Genomic DNA, 21458 nt, shown 5'->3' on the forward strand with positions numbered 1-21458 from the left:
AAGAGCCAATGGGTGGGGAAAGCCCACCTTACACCAAGGATCCCTCAGAAAACAAGTGCTGGATTTCAGGGACTTGGAGACATTATACAATTATAACAAACAAAATTAATTCAGAGGGGATGCGATTGCAAGAAATAAGAATACATTTCATTCAAAGGAAGAAATTTTAGCCATGTGTTTCATCCAGTTCCTGCCATAGTTTGGTTTGAACTGCAGCCATCCCTGGATCCCCTCTGCCCCCTCAAGCTCAATGCAATTTGGGATAGTTAGTAGCAACCACCTCTTCTTACAGAGCAATCAACCCACCCAAAACTATTCTTTGAACACATTTCTCTTTTCCCATTTTTTCCTCATACCAATTGCCTGCATGCTAACCTAGTAACATACAGTTTGCCTGCATCTGTATTTTTTTCCAAATTCACAGTTTCATCAATAATACATTTTGCATTAAATTTCCCAGACATTATAACTGCCTCTGAAATAAATAAACCACAAAGGCTTACCAAGAAGAACACTATTATTGGGGCATTTGCATTTAAGCTTAAGGTTGAATTTGATGTGATATAAAATTACTGTAAATGGTGGTTAATTTGAAAATGATAACAATGATCGCTGCGGTAACAGGCCCTAGCAGTTCTTAAGAAAGTTAATTTTAATTGACGCATTAATGCCTTGGAAATTTCTACATTGCCAGTCCTTTGGTTTTGGCACATTTCACTGATTTTTTTCTTTTTCTTTTTTTTTTTAATCTCTATTTTCTTGTTAATTGCTCCAGTCACTCACACTTAAATTAGTGTTAGAAAATTAAGTTAACTTTAAAAATTTGAAAGCTGTACACTTGCAAGCTACTACACTCTAAAAAACTGAGCTAATGGGAGTCTACTATACTTGAAAAGGTGCAAACCAACATTAAAATATACTATGTGATTTCAACCCATGTATTTAATAAAATAAAATAAAATAGAAATAAAAGTGAAATAAAATGTCAAGTCCAAAAAACCTGATGACTCCAGAACAACTGGGATGCAAGATTATCTACCCTTAGTCTATGCCAAAGAAGATAAGAGATGGACAAGAGTTGGCCCTGTAATTTCAGTCTATTCCCTGAGAGAATGTGCCCCCTGACAAAAGGACACAGCATACAGCAGACCTGCAAGCATCACACACACTCAGGACCTAAGAACAAGTTTCAGTAAAATACAGATTGCAGACAATAAGCCTAGTAAGTCACACTCACATCTCTTCTAAAAGGCAAACAGCTTGTAAATGACTTAGACACTTAAGGGCATGTCACTTCCAAGCAGAATAAACTCAGATATATGAATGACTATACATGAAATAAGGCAATTTAAAAAGAGACAATATTTCAAATCTGCTTTTAAAAATAACAGATCTACAGACAAAGCCTTCCTCTATAAATCCTGCATGTGTGACTGACCTGAGCCCAATTTATTTTCCCACAGGAGCGCTAAGCATCCAGCTGGTGATGTCAAGCGCTCACAAAAACCTGTTTCTATGACTTCTGTTGAGGAGACCAGAATGGAGGGTGGTGAGGCAGAGATCAGATGACCTAAACTCATCTGCAGAGCTTAGGATCAATTTGACACCTTTATGTGGTTACAGAAGACAAATCTTACTAAGATTTCACATGGAAATCAGAAATACACATGACATACAAAGACCTAATGTCTCATGATGAGTAACTTTTTTGGATAAACCACGACTTCAAATGATATATATAAAATACTGATACACATGAACAAAATGTTTCTGTTGTTACCATCCAGCAGTCTTCTAACTTGCTGTAGAAAAATAGGTCAGTACTTACAAAGGAAAAAAAAAAAAAATCATTATTTCAGAGTACAATTTCTAGAATTTTTTTTTTTCCTTCATTTCTTGCTTAGTGGACCAGTTTCATCAAATTCAACAATAACATGAAGCCCTTAAAAATAATACATTATAGAATCATAGAATCTTAGAATAGTCAGGGTTGGAAAGGACCTTAAGATCATCTAGTTCCAACCCCCATGCCATGGGCAGGGACACCTCACACTAAACCATGCCACCCAAGGCTCTGTCCAACCTGGCCTTGAACACCGCCAGGGATGGAGCATTCACAACTTCTCTGGGCAACCCATTCTAGTGCCTCACCACCCTAACAGGAAAGAATTTCTTCCTTATAGCCAATCTAAACTTCCCCCATTTAAGTTTTAACCTGTTACCCCTTGTCCTATCACTACAGTCCCTAATGAATAGTCCATCCCCAGCATCCCTATAGCCCCCTTTCAGATACTGTAAGGCATTATAGATCTGAAGATGGCAACATTTACAATTCAGCTTTATTAGAATTTTACTATATTTTGACAGATGGCAGCTTTGATGATTCTGCGCATGGTTTATAGCGGAAAACAAGAATAAGGCAGTAATACAATTTTCTGCTTTTCTCAACTATCTGTATCCAAAGAATTCAGAAAACAAGCAAGTGTACTTCATAATCACACCAGATTTATTTTCTGGGTGAACTCTCAAATGTTAAAGCTCAAGTACACAGAGTGGTGTTGCTATGGCAACCACTACTGCAACCCAAGATGGGAACATGTTTATGAAAGCACATTTATATACCCACATACACATGCCGAGGCACACCGATGCTCCAGACCCTGTCAGAAGGCAATCAAGCTATTCATGCATTACCAATCCTGATTCTGCTCCTGGCAAGGCAAAGGGGGACATCTGATGAAGCCATTTAGCTGCAGCAACCCCGCTTATAATCACAGAATTGTGTCAGTTGGAAAAGACCTTTAAGATCATCGAGTCCAACCATAAACTCAACACTGCCAAGCCCACCAGTAAACCATGACCCTAAGTGGCACATCTACACATCTTTTAAATCCCTCCAGGGATGGTGACTCCACCAGTTTCCCAGGCAGCCTGACCACCCTTTTGGGGAAAGAATTTTTTCCCAATATCCAACCTAAACCTCCCCTGGCACAACTTGAAACCATTTCCTTTTGTCCTATTTCTTTTTACCTGGGAGAACAGACTGACCCCCACCTCATTACAGCCTCCTTTCAGGCAGTTCTAGCAAATGAAGAGGTCTCTTCTGAACCTCTTTTTCTCCAGGCTAAACAACCCCGGTTCCCTCTGCTACTCCTCATAAGATTTGTTTACTCCTGGTTTCTAGGACCTAAACAAGGAAACCTTAATTTGCCACAAGATGTAATATTAGAAGATTTAGTGTTCCTATAGCTATAGGCAAAGAGTGGAGTGGTAATATGTTTGGTGTCCGTTAACCTTTTTTTTTCTAAATCTCCACTGAAATAAGCTGTCAAGTTTGAGAAATGCCAGAGTTTGGTCATTTGCGTCTGCCTGGAGGTATAATTTTGCATGGTGTACAATTCCTATGAATTTATCACAACACGTTATTTCACACATACTCAACATGCTGTGACATTCGGCATGCTGAATCCACCAACGTCTATATGCTAAAATAAGTTTATGATTTCTTTTTAGAAGAAAATCCAAGATGTGTTTAGTTTAGGTTACCAGAGGAACCCTCACTTGATTTCTGGGGATAAAAGTTGAAGGAAGCGTCCCTTCTTTCCGCTGCTTTGTCTACATATCTATCTATTAAGGAGTTCCACAACCCTTGACAGAGCCTTTCCACATAAGCCAGCATTGAAATCAGTGTAGACACATCTTAAACTTGTTCCTTTAGTTATCACTCACACTGCAAACACATTTAAGATCTGTGCTAAAGTAACTCTATATCTAAAGCTCTGTATACCAGTAATATATATGCTTTCAGTAGCTTTCCAGGATAATTTTACACCTTGATGTTAGTCCTTTGAGAATTAAATCACAAAAAGTAGCTAGATATGACACTGTTTTCAGCCAATTGTGACCACAGCCTTGGGAGAAGAAGCACAGTTGCTTAGCCTATGATTTTATCTTCAGCCTGTATTTGATGGTGTCTTAATCTCACTTATGGACATGTCTCAGCCCGGCTGAGATGTATGAAGATGGGGCTATTACACTAAATGAACCAGAGAGGCCCATTATCCTGAAGACTCCCTCAATTCTCAATTGTCTATCTCAGCCTGTAGTTGCTTTTGACACTTGTAACTCTATAGTTACACAGAATTTATAATAGAATTCTATTAGGCTGAACTCTGAGTAGTTCTACTAACTTCTTAAGCAACAATTTCTCACAAAGTAAAAATAATGCTTCTTGATCATGAACAGAACGGCCTTAGAGAGCAGCATGACACATCACAATCTAAATAAACAGATCAGCTGCTTTAGAGGAAAAAGAAATAATAAACCCTCTTGTTCTTTTAGACTAGGCCAGGGTTTGTGCATAACTTTTAGAGCTTAAATTGCTTTATGCTATAGCACTTTTTGATTTAGAGACATCAGCAACATAAGTCTGCATTACAACAAGAACAAAGAGGACATATTCAAGAAACATATAGCTTAGCATACTGAGTTAAAGTAGGCTATAAATTATATTACTGATTCTTAGAGGTGTTTCAGCACAGCCCATCTTAAGCAAGAATGTGCAGGAACAGAAGGACTGACGGTTTGTGCTAATTTAGCTTTATATCATCAGCTAAATGGGTATTGATGATCTTGTGAGATGTTGGATACTCACATTCAGGTACACATTCTTTTACAAGACAGCTAGTGATGTTTGGGAACTTATCAACAAAGTAATAATAACCAGAAAACTAGAATCTGCTTAGACCAAAACCCTTAAATAGCAAGGGCCACAGAACAGCAGCTGTGGATGACCAGTCATGGAGCACAATTTGCATATCAGCTAACGTTTTATTACTTCTTCTCTCCAATCACCTTTAAAAAGCAACATTAATCCAAAAACACTCCAAGCAACAGCTCTGTGAGAAGACTTAGACCCCTCTTCCCTGCTTTCAGCTATGAAGCTGAACAGTATTCATGTCACAGTAGAATGTGTTCCAGCTTCTTAAAAAAATGGGATGGTCCGGTGGAAGGTATCCCTGTCCATGCCAGGGGGGCTGGAACAAGAATATCTTTAAGATCCCTTCCAACCCAAACCATTCTACTACGCTATGATACATCTATTATACTAACCATCTTAATTCTGGAAAGTTATACTGAAAAGTTGACAATTCACAGGATCACAGAAGTGTTGGCTGGCAAGGACCCAGAGGTCACCTGCTCCAACCTCCCGCTCAAAGCAGAAATGCTGCCAGGAACAGATCGAGTCGCCTCATCCATAAACCGAGCTCATCAAGCATTCAATCAGAGCTAAAGGGTTCAATATGAACACAAGTGTATGACATTTCACACACACACACCCTTTTTTAACTGCTGCTGATACATCTGTTTCTTAGCAAAAATAACATCAGTATGAAAAAATAAAATAAAATCACAAACCTGTAATGTAACCAGTCATTAAAACTCATACTAATATTTCTACTTTAAAAAATAATACTAAAACACAGAAAACAGAAAGAAATGAAAAAAGAAATGAAAGTCTTAACACACAGACATAGCAGCCATGGCATGAAAAATTCATTTCCATTAATGAGTCATGGTAGTCCCCAGGCCAGTGCCCTTTGTATGTGAACCATGTTAATCAGATTGTATGAGCATTTGCTGGAAACTCCTGGGATAGCAAGCAACTATAACTATATAGCAAGCATAGCAGATTAGCAGCTTGCTAAAAACTGCTTGACTTGTAACCCTTGAAGCACAAGAATGATGCAGATTTCCTGAATCACTGATAAATAAAGCATTTCATTTTCATGGCTCATATTTGTTGCAGTCTTTGATGCAATTTGCATATCACCAGAACGTGTACAAAATATCACTCTGAGTGCCAACTTTATGTAAGTACAGAATAAACACACAAATAACGGCTGTGTCTATTCAGACTCAGTCACATTTACTTCCTAAACAATGCCTTTCTGTTGCTACCCCACATCCCCAAAGAACCCTTCAGTAACTTCAGCTGAGTTGAAGTGAGGTTAGAAGCATTCTCACCAGGACCCATGAAATTCTGCAAATTCCTATATAAGCATTTTCAATACTGTACAAATATTTTTGACTGGAATGCAACTTACACTTCCATTGTGTTCCTTCTTTTGTACTAGAATACTTTGTCTCCTTGAAGGAAGAAGAAAAGAGTTCATAAAATAAACAAATGCATTATTATTCACATGCTGTTTCTGTCTTTCTGCAGGTCTCTGGCAAAACTGCAAATATTACTGTAGCAACTATCAATATGTCCCTGATCTATCCTAACTTTCTTTACCTTTCAAATCATCAAACTAACAAAGATTATAGAAATAGAGATACAGATCCTCAACTCTATGCAGATTTTCTTTAGCTTCAAAAATGGAAACCTATTTTTTCCACAATTTCCCCAGAAACTTTCCACACTCAAAACTGAACATCTTCTGCTTTTTTTTTTTACCTGCTAATTATTCCTCTCAAAAATAAACAGTTCCTCACTGAAAATGTGATTTTTTATTAAATTTAGGTTTTTACTGGGAATATTTCCCTCACAACTTAATCAGCTTTATTTATCCTTGACCTAATTTCAAGCTCAGAAGTTAAAAAAGAAAAAAAAAGTCAAAAGATGCCCATGAGATTCCACAGGAAGAGGATCAGGCCATGTAATTTAAAAAAGCAGAAGTGTTTTCTTCACCTCTACTGCTTTTTACAGAGAAACATCTTCCACTAACCTTCATAGTACAATTTTTTTTCATGATTTACAGCATGGAAACAGAGGCAAATAAGTCTCTAGTGAAAAGTCACCCAAGCTCATAAAAGATTTAGAGTGACTAAATTTATAATTAAGATGAATCAAGAAACTGCACTAGGAAAGAGTTTAACAGAAATTCAAGACTAAAAATTTGAATGCAATTTTTTATTTCCAACAGCAAACACACATATTTCCTGCATTTTAGATACTCATGCGTACCTATAATTTCTGTATGTATTAAAGGTATATAGAAACACAGTGAACTCTTTTAAGTATACATCTCATAGCTTTTATAACTTATTTATGAACAGGGACATTATTAAAAATAAATGATCTTCAATGGCACTTAAAAGTAATGCTGTTTTGAAACGAAATGTCAGGCAAATGGCATGAAAATGCAAACGCAGTAAGTCATAAAACACTGCTTTATTACAGAATATTTACACTGCCAACATACAGCCTGAAACAACTAGGTTTAATATAGTAACACAAACAAAATTATTACAATTGCATTGCATTTAATGATTTAATGTGCAATCACTACATTACTTAAATACTCAATTTTTCATTCTCTTTAAAAAAAAAAAATCAAGCTATGAGTCTCCTTTATACTGACACTTTAGCTAAACCTCTATATATTTCAAAGGGTATGGTCAGAATACACATGATCAAAAGTAATCAGTTCTGTTACCTATTTTCATAACTTTGCATGCAACCAGTAAAAAGTTATGCCCAAAACCTACCACACTTAACATAAAGAGAACAACCCAAAATTGCCATTATGTCACATCTCTATTTAAGTAATACATAAACGTTCCATAGATGTGTTTGGAGCTGTAATCCATTTCCATTTTTCCTTACTTTTAGATCCTGGAAATAACTGAGCTTACAGCTAAACCAATTAAATACTGTGTGTCGTTACAAAACCATTCTGGATTTTCATCTTCCATCGCTAAACTTAGTCTAAAATAATTACAGTGAATACAATTATCTGCCACAGTTACCATCTGTGACATGAAAACAAATATTTTAATTATTGCCATTGTAAATTGGGAGCCACAAAGACCAGTACTTGGGCTACATATGGGATTTATTGTTACGGATTAATGTCAAAACAGGCGGATGCAATACTTCAAAAGACAGTTGGCTAAGTGCCATAAACTTTGCTATGTGGTGCAAACTACTGCAAATAGTAGAGAACTAAATTTTATATCCAGGCTGGTTGTTAAGCTGCTAGGTGATCTCAAAAACAAAATCAACACCATTCTAAAGTACTTTCATGTATCATTGAAGTAGTTACGATTGAAGTAAAGAGATGACTTTCTCATTAGAGATGTAGATTATCAAAATCTCATCGTACTTTTACTAACTGCATTGGGAACTCTGTATGTGAGGAAAGCAGAATACTTCAGGCACTTTTATTTGAGTAGATACCTATGAGCATGCACATCTAGCATTAGGCATAAAAGTTAAAATGCGTATGTCCTGCAGAGCAATTTCTCAGTAAAGAGCAAAGGAAGACTGCAATCTAACTAAATTAATGAGAATCAGAAAAATAAATATGTAGAGTATGAAATACAGAGAGGGTATTACCTTCAGAGTTTTTGAATATAGCACTGAAAAAAGCTACTGAAATGCCTTTGAAGACAGTTTGAATCTGTTTTACCAAGGTCAAAATGACTTCAAAATGAGTAAGAAATTGGAAAAGTTATATAACATCTTACAGGCCTATCACAGCTTAGACTTCACACAGCTGAATAAAAGCAGACTAAACTTTCATTTAATGATCCCATTAAGACTTCCAGTTTCTGACTAAGGTCTAAGATTATTAACACCTGTACAACAGTCTATGAAATTCCTAGCCTAAGTGTGTTTTGTTTAAGAGCAACACTTTTTGACACATAATGAACTGCTCCTGCGGACTGCTCAGAATCCTTAACTCTCATTCAGTATTAGAGGAAATTAGTTTGCTCAGTTTCTTCATAGTATAAAAAAAAAAAAAAAATCCAGCAGAACAAAGCCAGCATGCACATTTATTGCAGCAAAAACCTTATTATTGAATAATCCAATTGTTTTGAATAACATGATACCATAATGTTTGAAAATAAACATGTATCTGAAGCTTTGAGCACTGAAATACAAATTTTACTTTTTGGCAGGTCCACTATGAGCATCAAGATCTATTTGTTCATTTTAAGATTTACCCATGTCATACTGTAGTGCAAGAATTGAGTTGAAGCATATTTACTTAAAGATAATGATACAACTATTTACCTAAGAAATAATAGTGTATGACCATAACAAGAAAATACATACTATTTATCTACAGCCATCATCTCAAGCAGGTCTTCATCCCAGAAAGAATACTTTACTATCACAACTACAGAAGTCTCCCTGCCAGGTTTTGAAACTAAATAATTAGATTTAGAGAAAATATGCTTAATTATACCCAGTACAATCAAGACTGACTGCTTGGAGGTGTAAGTCACTCAGTCCATCTGCTGAGTACGTTCAGTGTTTTTCTGGCACTTCCTTGAAGTCATGAAGTCTATACAGACACAGAGGTTAGAAACATTTCAAAACCATGTAAGCAGATGGTGATACAGCAGGTAGTAATTTAATTACATAACTCCTAGAATATGTTTCAAAAAAATAGAAAGAGGGATGGAATAAACCATGTCCAGTCTGATCTTTTAATTGCAGTGTAATAGGTTTTGTTGAATTGGCAATGATTTTCCACCCATCTATACCGCAGTTGGAAACAGCAGTAAACAAAAAGTTGCATACCATGTTTTATTCCTAATGAAATGTTCAAGATATAAAAAAAAAAAAAAGGCAACATAAACTACAAGTTGCCCAAGACAAGAACTATAATTATGTAACACTTAACAAGAAAATTTATCATTAGTTTTGCGGGTAGAGACCTGCTCAGGTACACGCCTGCTCATCAGCACAGAATATTGATACTGCTAAAGTATGAAAGCAATAAAGAAATGTTAGTCTGATGCATTCTTCATTTTATGCAGCAGCACAGAATCACATGGAAGTGGAGACATCACGCCAGAGGTAAAGAAGAAACTACGATTTTAATGAAACTGAGAGACTAATAATAATAATTTATTTTTTTTTTTAAGGTAAGGTTGTGTTGGTCTATTTAACATACCACATATACCAATGAAAGCTGAAGGCAAGAAAAGGGTCTCCTTTGAATGCTATTATTGTGCAACTTCACTCTTTGGAAAAGGAACTGCTACCTCCAAAGAAATTGAAGATGCTGTGATACATATTAAAGTACAAAGACTGGCATTCTGCTAAGTCACTGGGACTCACCTTAACCTATAGAATTGAGAATTACATCAGAGATGTGTTAACCTTTGCATTATGTTCAGAAATTGAAGCATAAAGGAGTAAAGAAGTAAATGCAAATTAACTGGAATAATCAGTAAACTTTCACTATGAGACTTGGGATAGTACGTGCCAGTCACTGCTGACTTTATGGAATGTCTTCTACATTACGTCTGAGTGTCTGAGACGTTAAGGTACAGGCAAAAAAAAGAAGGGGGTGGGTATATGGTAGAATTAATGGTTAGAATTAATGGTTATAAAATGCTTATATCTCACAATAATACAAGTGCACATATAGTATTTTAATTTTGTCATAGAACAATATGCTGTCTTCGTTTAAAGGTCAAATAGATTCAAGGGTGACTACAACTGAGTCACAAAATATAAGCAGTATGCATATAGACATATATAAAGGAAACATTCTACAAATAACTAGTTGAATTTATTAGATTATTTTAATTCTGGCTACAAATGCCATAACTGGTTGCCTAATTAGTAGGAAAAAACCTAGTCCTATGATTTAAGCAGCTCATAATGCAAACTTTCATTGGTTACTATTATTATTATCATTATTAATTATATGTATTTCTCAGGAAACTCCAGTACAGTAATGGATTATGGAAGCTGGGTTCTGGATTTTATTATACTATAAAATAACATATGAAACACTTTCTATTTAATGTTAAATATAATAAACAAAGAAGATAACTTTTCTCCAAATTGTATGCCAGATCAGTTACAACTTGGGGTCAGTTTCTCTGAATGCACAGAAGAAAAACAGCAGCAAAGGTGGTTGGTGGCTGTCTTTGTAATATACTTATTTTTTCCTAGCTTTTATTGGGCAAATAAGTGGCATAAAGAATTGAGATGAAGAATTTACAACTGTTTCCTTTATTTTTATTTTTTTATTTTCACAATTTATTCCCCCAATATTTAAAAAAACAGAATTAAAACCTTACAAAAGGTCACTTTGATGTAGAAACATCAAAATCCCCAGGTTCATGACCTGTAGCTCAAAACACCATATAATCCGAGAAAAACATATTAAAATAAACCTCATAATAAAAACAACACACAAATATCGTATAATTTTCTGCTGTGCTTGTCACCTGAAAAAGAAGTGAAAATCAAATTTTAATAAATATGACATACTAGTTCAGAGTGTAATGGTGCATTTACCACAGAAGACAATTAGCCTTTTTTTTTTTTTCAATTGAATGCTGTTTAATGAACCTTTAACTTACATTGCCGTCTGCCTACATCAATGTTGTGAAAAGTCAGAGTGTAATTAGAATCCTCTATATGTCCTATTGCATTTACGCTACTCTTGTTTCATGGTTTTTTTTTTTCTTGGGTTTTTCTGTTGTCCTTTTTTTTTGCTGTTGGCTTTGTTTGGGTTAGTGGGGTTTTTTTTGGTGTTTTTTTCAGGAATGGCAGCTATTTTGTACATAAATTACTTAAGTTCACAAATATACATACACAACTATGTATGTGTATGCATTTTCTATGGCTATATACAGAATAAATGTAAATTAGTATTTGATATTTACTTACAGAACTACATTACTGCTGACCTATTCTTGTGGCACAGATAACTTACTCAAACATTGAAGTGACAGTAGCAACTGTCATGTTTAAATATTGACTGCCAGAGTATTAGGCTTCTAACTATGAAATGACCCTAAACAGCCTTAAAGCTGCTATAGCTAGACAGCTGAGGAATGCAGTAAGGATGCAGTAACAGAAGCCCTTGCTTGCTGTGGCTGTAATGACAGCTGCAAGGGCCCCTATCCTTGTCTGAAGGCCAAAATGAGTTAGCTTGCCTCAGAAAGGGAGCCGAAAACAAGCCAATCTATTTAATCCATCAACAGTGGCGGATCTAATAGATATGGAATCTAGACAGATCTAATACAAATGGATGTCTTGAAGTGCTGTTTCAGCTGGTGATGTTTTTTGATTAATTTCACCATCCAAAAGTTATTCCATAATAGTGAATAGCAGTAAGTAGGCATGAGAAAGCTCAGAGGTTCAACTCTGTCAGTGAATGAAATGGCAATGAAGTGTTAATGCTACCCTAAACAAAGAAAAGAAAGAAAAACTAAAAGCAAATCCTATCACCCCGAGGTATAAAGTTGTCCTCTCTAATGCATCCATGCACTGTTGCCTGATGATAAACACTATTATTCAGCCTTCCTCTCTCCCTCCCTAACTGCAATAATCTGATGAGCTGTTATACTGACAAATGAGATATCTGACATATCCTGACTGAGCCCATCATCACAGCATCAGCCATTCCACAAGAACGAAAGATGGCAGGGACCAGTAAGTTGATGGAGCAGATGATACAGCAGCACAGTAATCGCTTCATTCCCACTAGGGTTGGTTATGTGCTGAGTAAACATTACAAGTGAAACCCAGCCATCTTTATGCAGCTTTGGAGTAAACCGATGTAGCAGATTCTAGCATAGGCCTCAGAATGCACGCACCAAATGAAATAGCACTGCTGATGCTTTGAAAAACACTTTGACGAAGTACATTGGAGCTTTGATGTTATTTCTCCTGGTAAAATAATGTCAGATGCCAAGATTACAATGGGAGCCATGTAAGAGAGAACTACCATGCCTGCCTGTTTGGGACAGGTAATATGATTTGCCTTAAAATACCAACATTTAGGGAAAAAATACTTGTGAAAAGATGAAGATACTGAACAAGCTACTATAATAAAGCTTAACAGCCCAGACCCGCACCTGATATAACTCCCCTTAGCCCAGCCAAGGCATGCAAAAGAAGAGTCTGGCTCAGTATTTGACACCAACAGCAATGACAATCCCAAACTCTAATTGTCTTTTAAATGATGCCAGGTTGATTGATGTATCCCTCCTGATTTACTACACACGTTTTTTTGGCTCAGCGAAGAGAAGTTAAACATGCAGAAAAGCATAATGTGTCAACTAGGAGATTAGTTTTATAATCTATATGTTAAAGCGCATAAATTGTACTTTCATTAACAGAACTAGGCCACACACTGAAAAAGGCATCGGAATCGCTTCACTGGTGAACTGGAGCAACAATATACCATTAGAAAGCCTCAGCAGTTCTTTAAAGGCAGGTCCAGTGGTTATACAATTAATTTTTAATGATACTGTTCCATCTGGGAGATTCACTTGAAGTGCCAAATGGGTTTCTAGCTGAAGTATTAGCTTTAACAAACTCGATACATCTACAATATGTCTAGTATCTGTTTAAAGTATTAATAAAAGGTTTATGGGAATAAGCTAGCATTATTTCTGCTTATTTCTTCTCCAACTCTTTTTAAGGTCCTACAATACATCTATAATAGTAAACATTTACAGCTAAGAGATTTTAAAACATTAGGAAAAACTAAGGTTTTCATTCCCACTGGATTATGCAAAAAACTTTCCTCTGTGAAAAAAAAACCACAAAAATTAAAGGTTGCTGATTTCAGAAATGAAAAGCAAACTGTATCAAAAATTGTATCAAAAATAATCCCTGTAAGATGGACCCTTTTGTAAGTTTTCACAGTTGTAAAGTTAAAGGGGGCTTAGAAAATAAATTTCTTTCTCTTTGAATCTTTACAAAATATTGTAAAGTGCCAGTAAAACTTTCTTCTCTTCAAAAAAAAAAAAAAAAGACTCAAGCAGATCCAACTTCCAAATTTTAGGCACAAAATTAATTATTTCCTTCTTTGTCTCACAAATGTTTAATATATGTAATATTTTTCAAATTTTAACCCAGTATTTTATTCAGTTAACCAAACACAGTAAAAATGATGAGATTTTAGATGAAGATGTCAGAATGGTATCTACATGTATACTTACAGATACTTGTAAGTATTTAAAAGTTACGATTTTCATACAATTACAACAAAAAATAATGTAACATTGCTCCACAAAAATATGGTTTTTTTTAAACAGGCAGCTTCTATTTGGAAGATACTTTTGTCTCCAGTAAATGTCAACATTTCTTCAACTTTCTGTAAAAAAACTTGACACACGAAGCTACACAGTATTTTGCTATTGTATTTCTACTCCATTTAGACTTGTCACAACAATGAGGTTGAAAAAACAATCAACATACCTCTAGTTCATATTCTGAGCAGAAGGATGTTTTTATATTACTATAGCCCTCATGAGATGAAAGCAAAGAGAACAACTGCTGAAAACCAGCATGGTTATCAAGTTAAGAACCCAGCAGGATAGAAAGCTTTCAGCTAACTCTTTTGGTAGTTTTAAAACAAAACAAACAACACACTCCACCAAACTCCACTTCTGAAACATAATTATGCAAACATAGAAGCCTTTTTCCTTGACTTAAAGCGTATTGCATAACTTGAAGTGAGAAGATGGCAAAGAGACCAAGTTGAACCTCTGATTCAGCGAGTGCTTAAATAAGGACTGACTGAGGACAAAATTTTGAAGCTGGGCATCTCCTAAAAACGCATGCTGGGAATTTAGTGCGCAAAAAATTCTAGCAGATAGTATTGCTAGTATTTAAATCAAATCCACATATCTAACCCAGAGCTGGTCTCATATTCTCTTTTTAAACAATCATTGTTCCAGCACAGTGGTTTTCTGTTCCTTCAACAGACAAGCTTGCACAAAGCTCAAAGGGCAATTTTTGTCTACTTTTTTTCCATAGAAGCCATTAGAAAGCAGTTGATACCTATTATTACATCAGTTTTTTCCTTTATAAAATATGTAAAGGCTTACCAAATTTACATTTCAGAACATTTTTGAAATTTATATTTTACAGTCAGCAAACAGAAGTTTTTCATGAACAAAATGACACCTGTGCCATTTATGAAGAAAAACATACAGCTGAGAGGAAATAACTCATACACTTCCATGTTGTGTTATTTCTACTTCATCAAAAAGCATTAAGAATTAGAGTTTCACAGTACCACGGAGAGAGTAAAGGACTGAAAGATGATTATTCTAAAGGTCACATTATCTAACAAAGTGCCACTTTCTGACAGTGTGACACTTGATACAGAAGTAATATACTCTATCTACTAGAAACTGCTATATGAGATCCAGGCCCCTACACTCTAAACAAAGAAATTTGTGATTTTCTTCAAAGGTCACCTGGCAAGTGTGTTATTTCTCAGTCGCTGAGGTGAGCAGCTCTGGTGCCAGCATGACTGGCAGCACAGCGCTTCAGCGCAGTGCACAGGCAGCGGTCACAAACCAGGGACCTCAGGAGGAGCCAAGAGAGTTGCTGCTGACAGGAGCTGGGTAGGACTAGGACCAATGGCGGCCAATCCCCGACTCATACAGAAGTACTCAGGGAGCACCAGGTACCAGGAACGCCGGCAGCAGGGCAGGTCAGTGGTGCATGGTGCATCAGAAAGTGGCAGCTGGTGCAGACAGGCATGCAGGAAGGGCCCTGCAGCTCTGCTAGCTCAACCAGAGAGCAATGGTATGCACCCAGCTGAAAGCCATGGCCACTCTGAGCTCTGCGCCCACCGTGACTGATGCAGTCGCCCAGACATAGCTCCAGTGTGGACACACTGCCATCCAGGCGCCAGGCTGCAGTACCAGATGGCAGGAGTGAGCCCAGGGCGTGTCCAGGTAGAGTGACTTCTCCATTTTAGTGACAGAGCTCTGAGAGCAAGTGGGTAGGTTGGGGAATATTGGGGATGTGAAAGAAAGACTAGTGGAATCACACCCTGCCTTCCCTGGGACAGGCCTGACAGGCAGAGAGGACACATTATACAGAGGACTCCCTGTCCTCTCTCCACCTGAACACAGTGACTTAAAGGCAGTGGTGACAAGTTCCTGTCTGGAAATACACTAACTCAAGGAGGGTAGTTTTATTGTAATCATTGTATACATTGTGAATAAATTTACTAAAGCAAAAAGGGAGAAGAGTTTAGATCTTCAACCATCTCCTATAGTGTGAACCTGCTAATTTAAGAGACAGCCAAGCAATTTTGATGAAAGCAGAAATCTGGAGCGTGTCCAAAGAAGGACCACAAAGATGGTGAAAGGTCTGGAGCACCAGCCTTACGAGGAGTGGCTGAGGGGACTGGGGTTGTTTAGCTTGGAGAAAAGGAGGCTCAGGGGAGACCTTACCGCTCCCTACAACTACCTAAAAGGAGGCTGTAGCAAGATGGAGGTCAGTGTCTTCTCCCAGGTAACAAACTATAGGACAAGAAATGTACCGGGGGAGGTTTAGACTGGATATTAGAAAAAAAGAAAAATTCACCAACGTGGTTGTCAAGTATTGGACCAAGCTGCCCAGGGAGGCAATGGAGCCACCATAACTCTGAGGCATTCACTAATGGCAGTAGGTGTCTAAGAAACATCTCATCTGGGCCCTGAAGTCAGTCTTAGAAATGCCACCAAAACTGAAACAAACTCTCCAGACTGCATGGTTTTGTCTGTTTTTTCTTTTGTGCCACAGTACAAATGTTTTATGTCTTGCAGGGTAGCAGGCTATGGCATTTCAGTTACAGATCCAAAATTTCTTACTCTTTTCAGAACATGCTTATGTTGAAGAAACACTATCCCCTTTTAGCGGCACGAAAAGCAATGGGCTCTGCTTTCTAAATGCTACTTATCTTTGTGCATTAAAAAAAAAAGACGTAACGGTAGAAATGAAGAGTCAGCTACATCTCTGCCTGGCTCCACATGTGAAATCCTGTACATCAGCCCAAAGATAGGCTTGTTACATAAGGCACACCCAATGCTAGTTCACGGGAACTGTTCCATAACAACAGACCATGACAGCCTAACACTTAATGCGCCACTGAGCTGATGCAACTCAGATAACACCACACAGGGAAATCAAACACTGCCCAGAACACACTACTCTTTCTAAAAGAGTTCCTTTTCAGATGCTCATGTCAAAGTAACTGGTCTACCAGCAAGAAGTGGACCTCTATTTAAAGGTTATTAAAAGAGCAAGAATCAAGAAAACAGTAAAAATCAGATCTGCAAAGCTCAGTATTTAAAAAAAAAATCTTGACATTTCTATGTAAAATGTGAAACTCTAACATGAAGATAAAAAGATGAACAGAAATGCAGTCAAAGAAGTAGATGCATTTTTTGTGAATAAGACACGTTCTCAGCAGTCATTCACTACTCTGACCTTATCAAGCTTTTCAACTTCTCCGGATCTGTTAGAGCTGTTTAACACCAAACAAACCAGCCAACTGCAGAATTGTGAAAGCAGAGCATCTCTAGCGAACTCTATGAATTTGCTAGAAAAACTTATTTTCACGAAAAAGTTTATTAAAATGACACTCCCTTGAATATCTCCTCTCTCTAAGCTTACTGGGATATTTCTTTCTGCATTTTAATGAAGATCTTTGGGAAAAAGAAATTCAACAGTATTCAGGAATATTATTTTGGTGAAATGGTATTAATCACATTTGTACACACAAAGAAAAAACTAACACTGACATAAGATTGTCTTTGTATAATACAAACCACAATTTCTTGCTGTTCTGCTGTTCAGGATTAGACCAAAATTTTACTGGACTATATTCATCCTTCCACTTGTACACTATGAAAATTGGTGGAAACAGAGGAAATAAGTAAATTTGACAGGGCAGGATGAACATGCAAGAGCTACTAAAGAGAAAACAGGGGTATGCCAGATGTTGCATGGAAGAACTTTAGGACTGATTTGTCTCTTGCAGTCTTTCCATTTTTTCTCAACCTAAGCAGAAGCTCATGAAGTTCAGCAATTTCTACAGAGCCTCCTGATCCTGAGACAATTCAAATGAAAACAACCTCTCAGAATAACGACCTACTATATTTAAACCTGCTGCCACAGCCTTGATCCTGACTCACATTTCTTCACACTCCACTTCCACTCCTTTGTTATAGCTGTTCAACTCTGTGCAGAGTACAGAAGTATTTGGGGGTCAAAAGGGAAAACAGGAAGAATAAGTATTTCCCTGCAAGCTTCAAAGTATGTTCTCCCTCAGAGGGATGAGCTTCTGTTTCAAAGGCTGCATATGCATTTTGCACTGAGTTGTGATTGTATAAAATTGCAGAGTGAAGTACCTAAACACTACCTGAGGTATGTCATGGTGAACCCAGGACAAGGTATCAGCAAACACCTACCTCTACACCTTTTGTTGAGCTAAACAAATTTAAGCACCTAAAAGTAAAGGCCTTTTTAATGGATACAGACTACTTATAAGCCTCAGCTTCTTTTTTCTTCTTCAAAATTAAGCTGCTAATACTTATGTACCATTAAAATGAGGACAAATTGATTAGCAGTTGTAAAGTAATTAATTTGAAATAATCAAATAGAACAAAGTAGGTAAATCCAAAAAGCATGCAGAACTTAGAGATCAGATACTGATAAAATAAATGTATTCCTCTTTAATGAGTAGTACTAATAGTTTTTTGCCAAATCAAGAGGGTATTATTTTTCTGAAAAATTTCTACACCTTATTACTGTGATCACTTTCTTAATTTCATGCTTCCCTAACTTTATTACTGTTAATTTTACTCACTTAATTCTGGTCATTTTCTACCCTTTACTGGGAAAACAGAAGTTCACTGTGTTCTGATAAATAAAAGTTAAATGGCCTTGTGAAAAAGGTCATCTATGTACAGTATGTGCTTTCAACTGTTGGAAGCCCTCTGACATCCTACAATATTCTTTAGCTATTTAAGCAATCCCCATCAAAAATCCTACAGGCTCAGAGCAGAGGCCTAGGCAGAAGGAAAGCAGCAGCGTGCAATACAAGACGCCCAAATGGCTGTGCCTCAAAGAGCAGTCCCACCCACCTCAGTGACATTTTGGATCACGTCTGGCAGATCTTTAGTTTTTATATTCTCTTGCTTAAGCCTTCTGTCACTGCCAACTGAAGACCAAGCAAAAATTAACATAATATTAGCACAGTTGATCAATATCTTGTACTTAATTGTTTTTGAGAAAATTATTCTTCCCCTCCAATAATAGTTTTTAAGTGAGAAAAGGATCAACTTGGAATTAGTCAAATACTCATGTGATTTTGCAGTCAGCTAGTTATTTTAAATATATGTTTAGTAAACGTGAATTTTATTATGTTTGGGTTTAAGTTTAGCACTTTCTTTTCCCAAGAGAGCCAAATGCTTTAAGATGTATATCAAAATCTACACCTCTATTCTTAAAGGTGTTATATTAGAGAAGAATGACGCATCACACTACTACTTTTTTAGATGGTCAGGATACAACTGGTTATCTGGCTACAACATTATTATAAACAAATAATGCTGGAGTCACACTTTAGAGCAAACATAAAAAAAAAAAAAAAAAAGAATCACATCAGCCAAAAACATACACCTCTAAATGAAAGTGAAACACGAACATATTCATGTAAAATTCTCAGTACACTTTCCTTGTACTTCTCCCTTAATATTTGCAAAGTGAGGGTATAGAATAGCTATTTATCAGTACAATTTCAATACCCTAATATAGAAAGCTTTCTTGTACGTTTTGTGCCTAATAGTCTGCTACACAATGAAAGTCTAATGCCTATAACTGAAAAGATATATATATATTCATAATGTAGAAGAACTGGAGAATAGTCTTTAGCACACTGTAGCTTTCAGTCATCTTGGCTTTAACTCCTGAATTAGTGCTGGGTTATTAGAAGAGAAAAGCTGCATTACCCTCTTTCATTCTGTATTAGCATGACAGTGGAAATAATACACTAAGGAACTTGAAATATGTTACTACACCGAGTTTTTATGGGTGGATTGTGGTTTATATGTTAATCTTTTCAATACCTGAAACTCTATTTGATAGCATTTTACAAGCTTCTCTAGTACAAGCATTTCTCTAAAACAGCCAAACTCAATGTTCAATATTATCTTGCACTGATTCCCAGTTCTAATTATGAATGATAGTCCCTACAAGCAAGCAAGATTATAAGTATTTCAAACTAAATGGGTGTGATGAGACATCTTTCCAGTTTCATTTGTTCTTATATAATGAAATTAAATGCCATAACCACAGCTCTCTGAGGTAGCACACGCCAGGTTATGCTCACTGTATTTATCATCTCTTTCAGAAATAAACACATTTAAAGGAAAAAAGCCAACTGACAAAAAAAACCAAAGAAGAATATTTTAAGATTTGTTTCATTGAAAGAGATAATTCCCTAGTAATAAGATGACTTTGTGAAGATTTTGTTGTGGCTAAAAATGCATTTTTTTGTAAAAGCATCCTGGGTTAATAATGCGATCCACTGGAGTTGAGAATTTAGATTTAGTGTTGCTTTGAACTCTTCCAATATTCAAAAAGAAGTTCAGCAGTATGAATTTACACATTAGCAAGAATCTCTTTGGAGCAACAACTGAATTTTTCAAAACGCTTTAAAATATCTATTACCAGACTTGAAAATTAAAGCCAGTTGTGATCAGCTTTCTTCACATAGAAGTTTCAAACTTTTCAGCTGCTCTACCCCTCCCCACCCCCTCCCCTTATTAAAAGCAGATTTTGCTTTCAATAACACATCAAAAAGACTTTATGGACTAAACCACCATGATCCCAAACAATGCAAGAGATGAAAATAATAGAGTAACAGAGTACCAGGTTTTAAGGGACCTCAAAGATCCTCTGGTCCAACCTTAAGGTAAAGATTTAGGTCCAACATGAAGAAAAAGGTCCAACCTTAAATAAAGAAACTGTTTCTCCAGCCATGGCCAGTTGATAACCGTCCGCTGTGTGGCTTTGCCTCCCAGACAGCAACAACCACAGCCCCCACCCATCCCCCCAAAGCACTGCATGCTGCCTTTCATTTCAGCATCCTATAATGTCATTTTATTATTCCATATTATTGTATGATTCAATTGCCAGAAGTCAGGTTCTAAATATTCTCCCCCCTCTTGTCTTGTTTTCATACCACACAAATATATGCATCCTCTCAGAAATGAAGCAAGCTACCAAGTATACCTGGATAATTGATGATAATATTTTAATTTGCTGGAAGTGAAAGAAATGGATGCACAGAGAGCATTACCTAAACCTACTAACTGTGACAGAATGTGAAGAACCCTGCGTCCCTAAAGGCTCACCACTGCATCAGAGACAAGCAGAGCAACAAACATCTTATTAAACAAGTGCAGAGAAGCAAAAGGCAGAAGCCTCCAGGGCCATGTTAATTATCTCAGGGTCGAAGTCGCTTGGAAGGCTGTCTCACAGACTCCAAGGCAGTCAGATGGCAATGCCAACGCACTGAAGTCCCCAAGGTCCTGCAGTTAGAGCACTGTCATATTTCAAATGACAGGTAATACTTACGAGCATGCCGACACTAACCTCCTCAATTATATTCAATGTCAAGGTTTTCATGCTGAAGGAACTGCTAATTTTCAACATACACACTTGCTGACAA

General features: G+C 36.7%; 1 protein-coding gene across 12 annotated transcripts in view; it reads right to left on the minus strand.

The window, feature by feature from the left end:
* NAALADL2 (N-acetylated alpha-linked acidic dipeptidase like 2) overlaps nt 1–21458 on the minus strand; it is a 489585-nt gene that overhangs the window by 271270 nt on the left and 196857 nt on the right. The window contains exon 1 of one of the 12 annotated variants that reach the window (XM_057411596.1): nt 13936–13988. The exons of the other annotated variants lie outside the window; for them this stretch is intronic. The gene's annotated coding sequence lies outside the window, so the exon portion shown is untranslated. Of the gene's footprint in view, nt 1–13935; nt 13989–21458 lie in introns of those variants that run through there. 12 annotated transcript variants of the gene reach the window in all.

Source organism: Pezoporus wallicus, unplaced genomic scaffold (assembly GCF_028554395.1).
Source record: "Pezoporus wallicus isolate ANWC-B61680 ecotype Strahan unplaced genomic scaffold, APGP_CSIRO_Pwel_v1 contig_6899, whole genome shotgun sequence".
Taxonomy (NCBI): Eukaryota; Metazoa; Chordata; class Aves; order Psittaciformes; family Psittacidae; genus Pezoporus; species Pezoporus wallicus.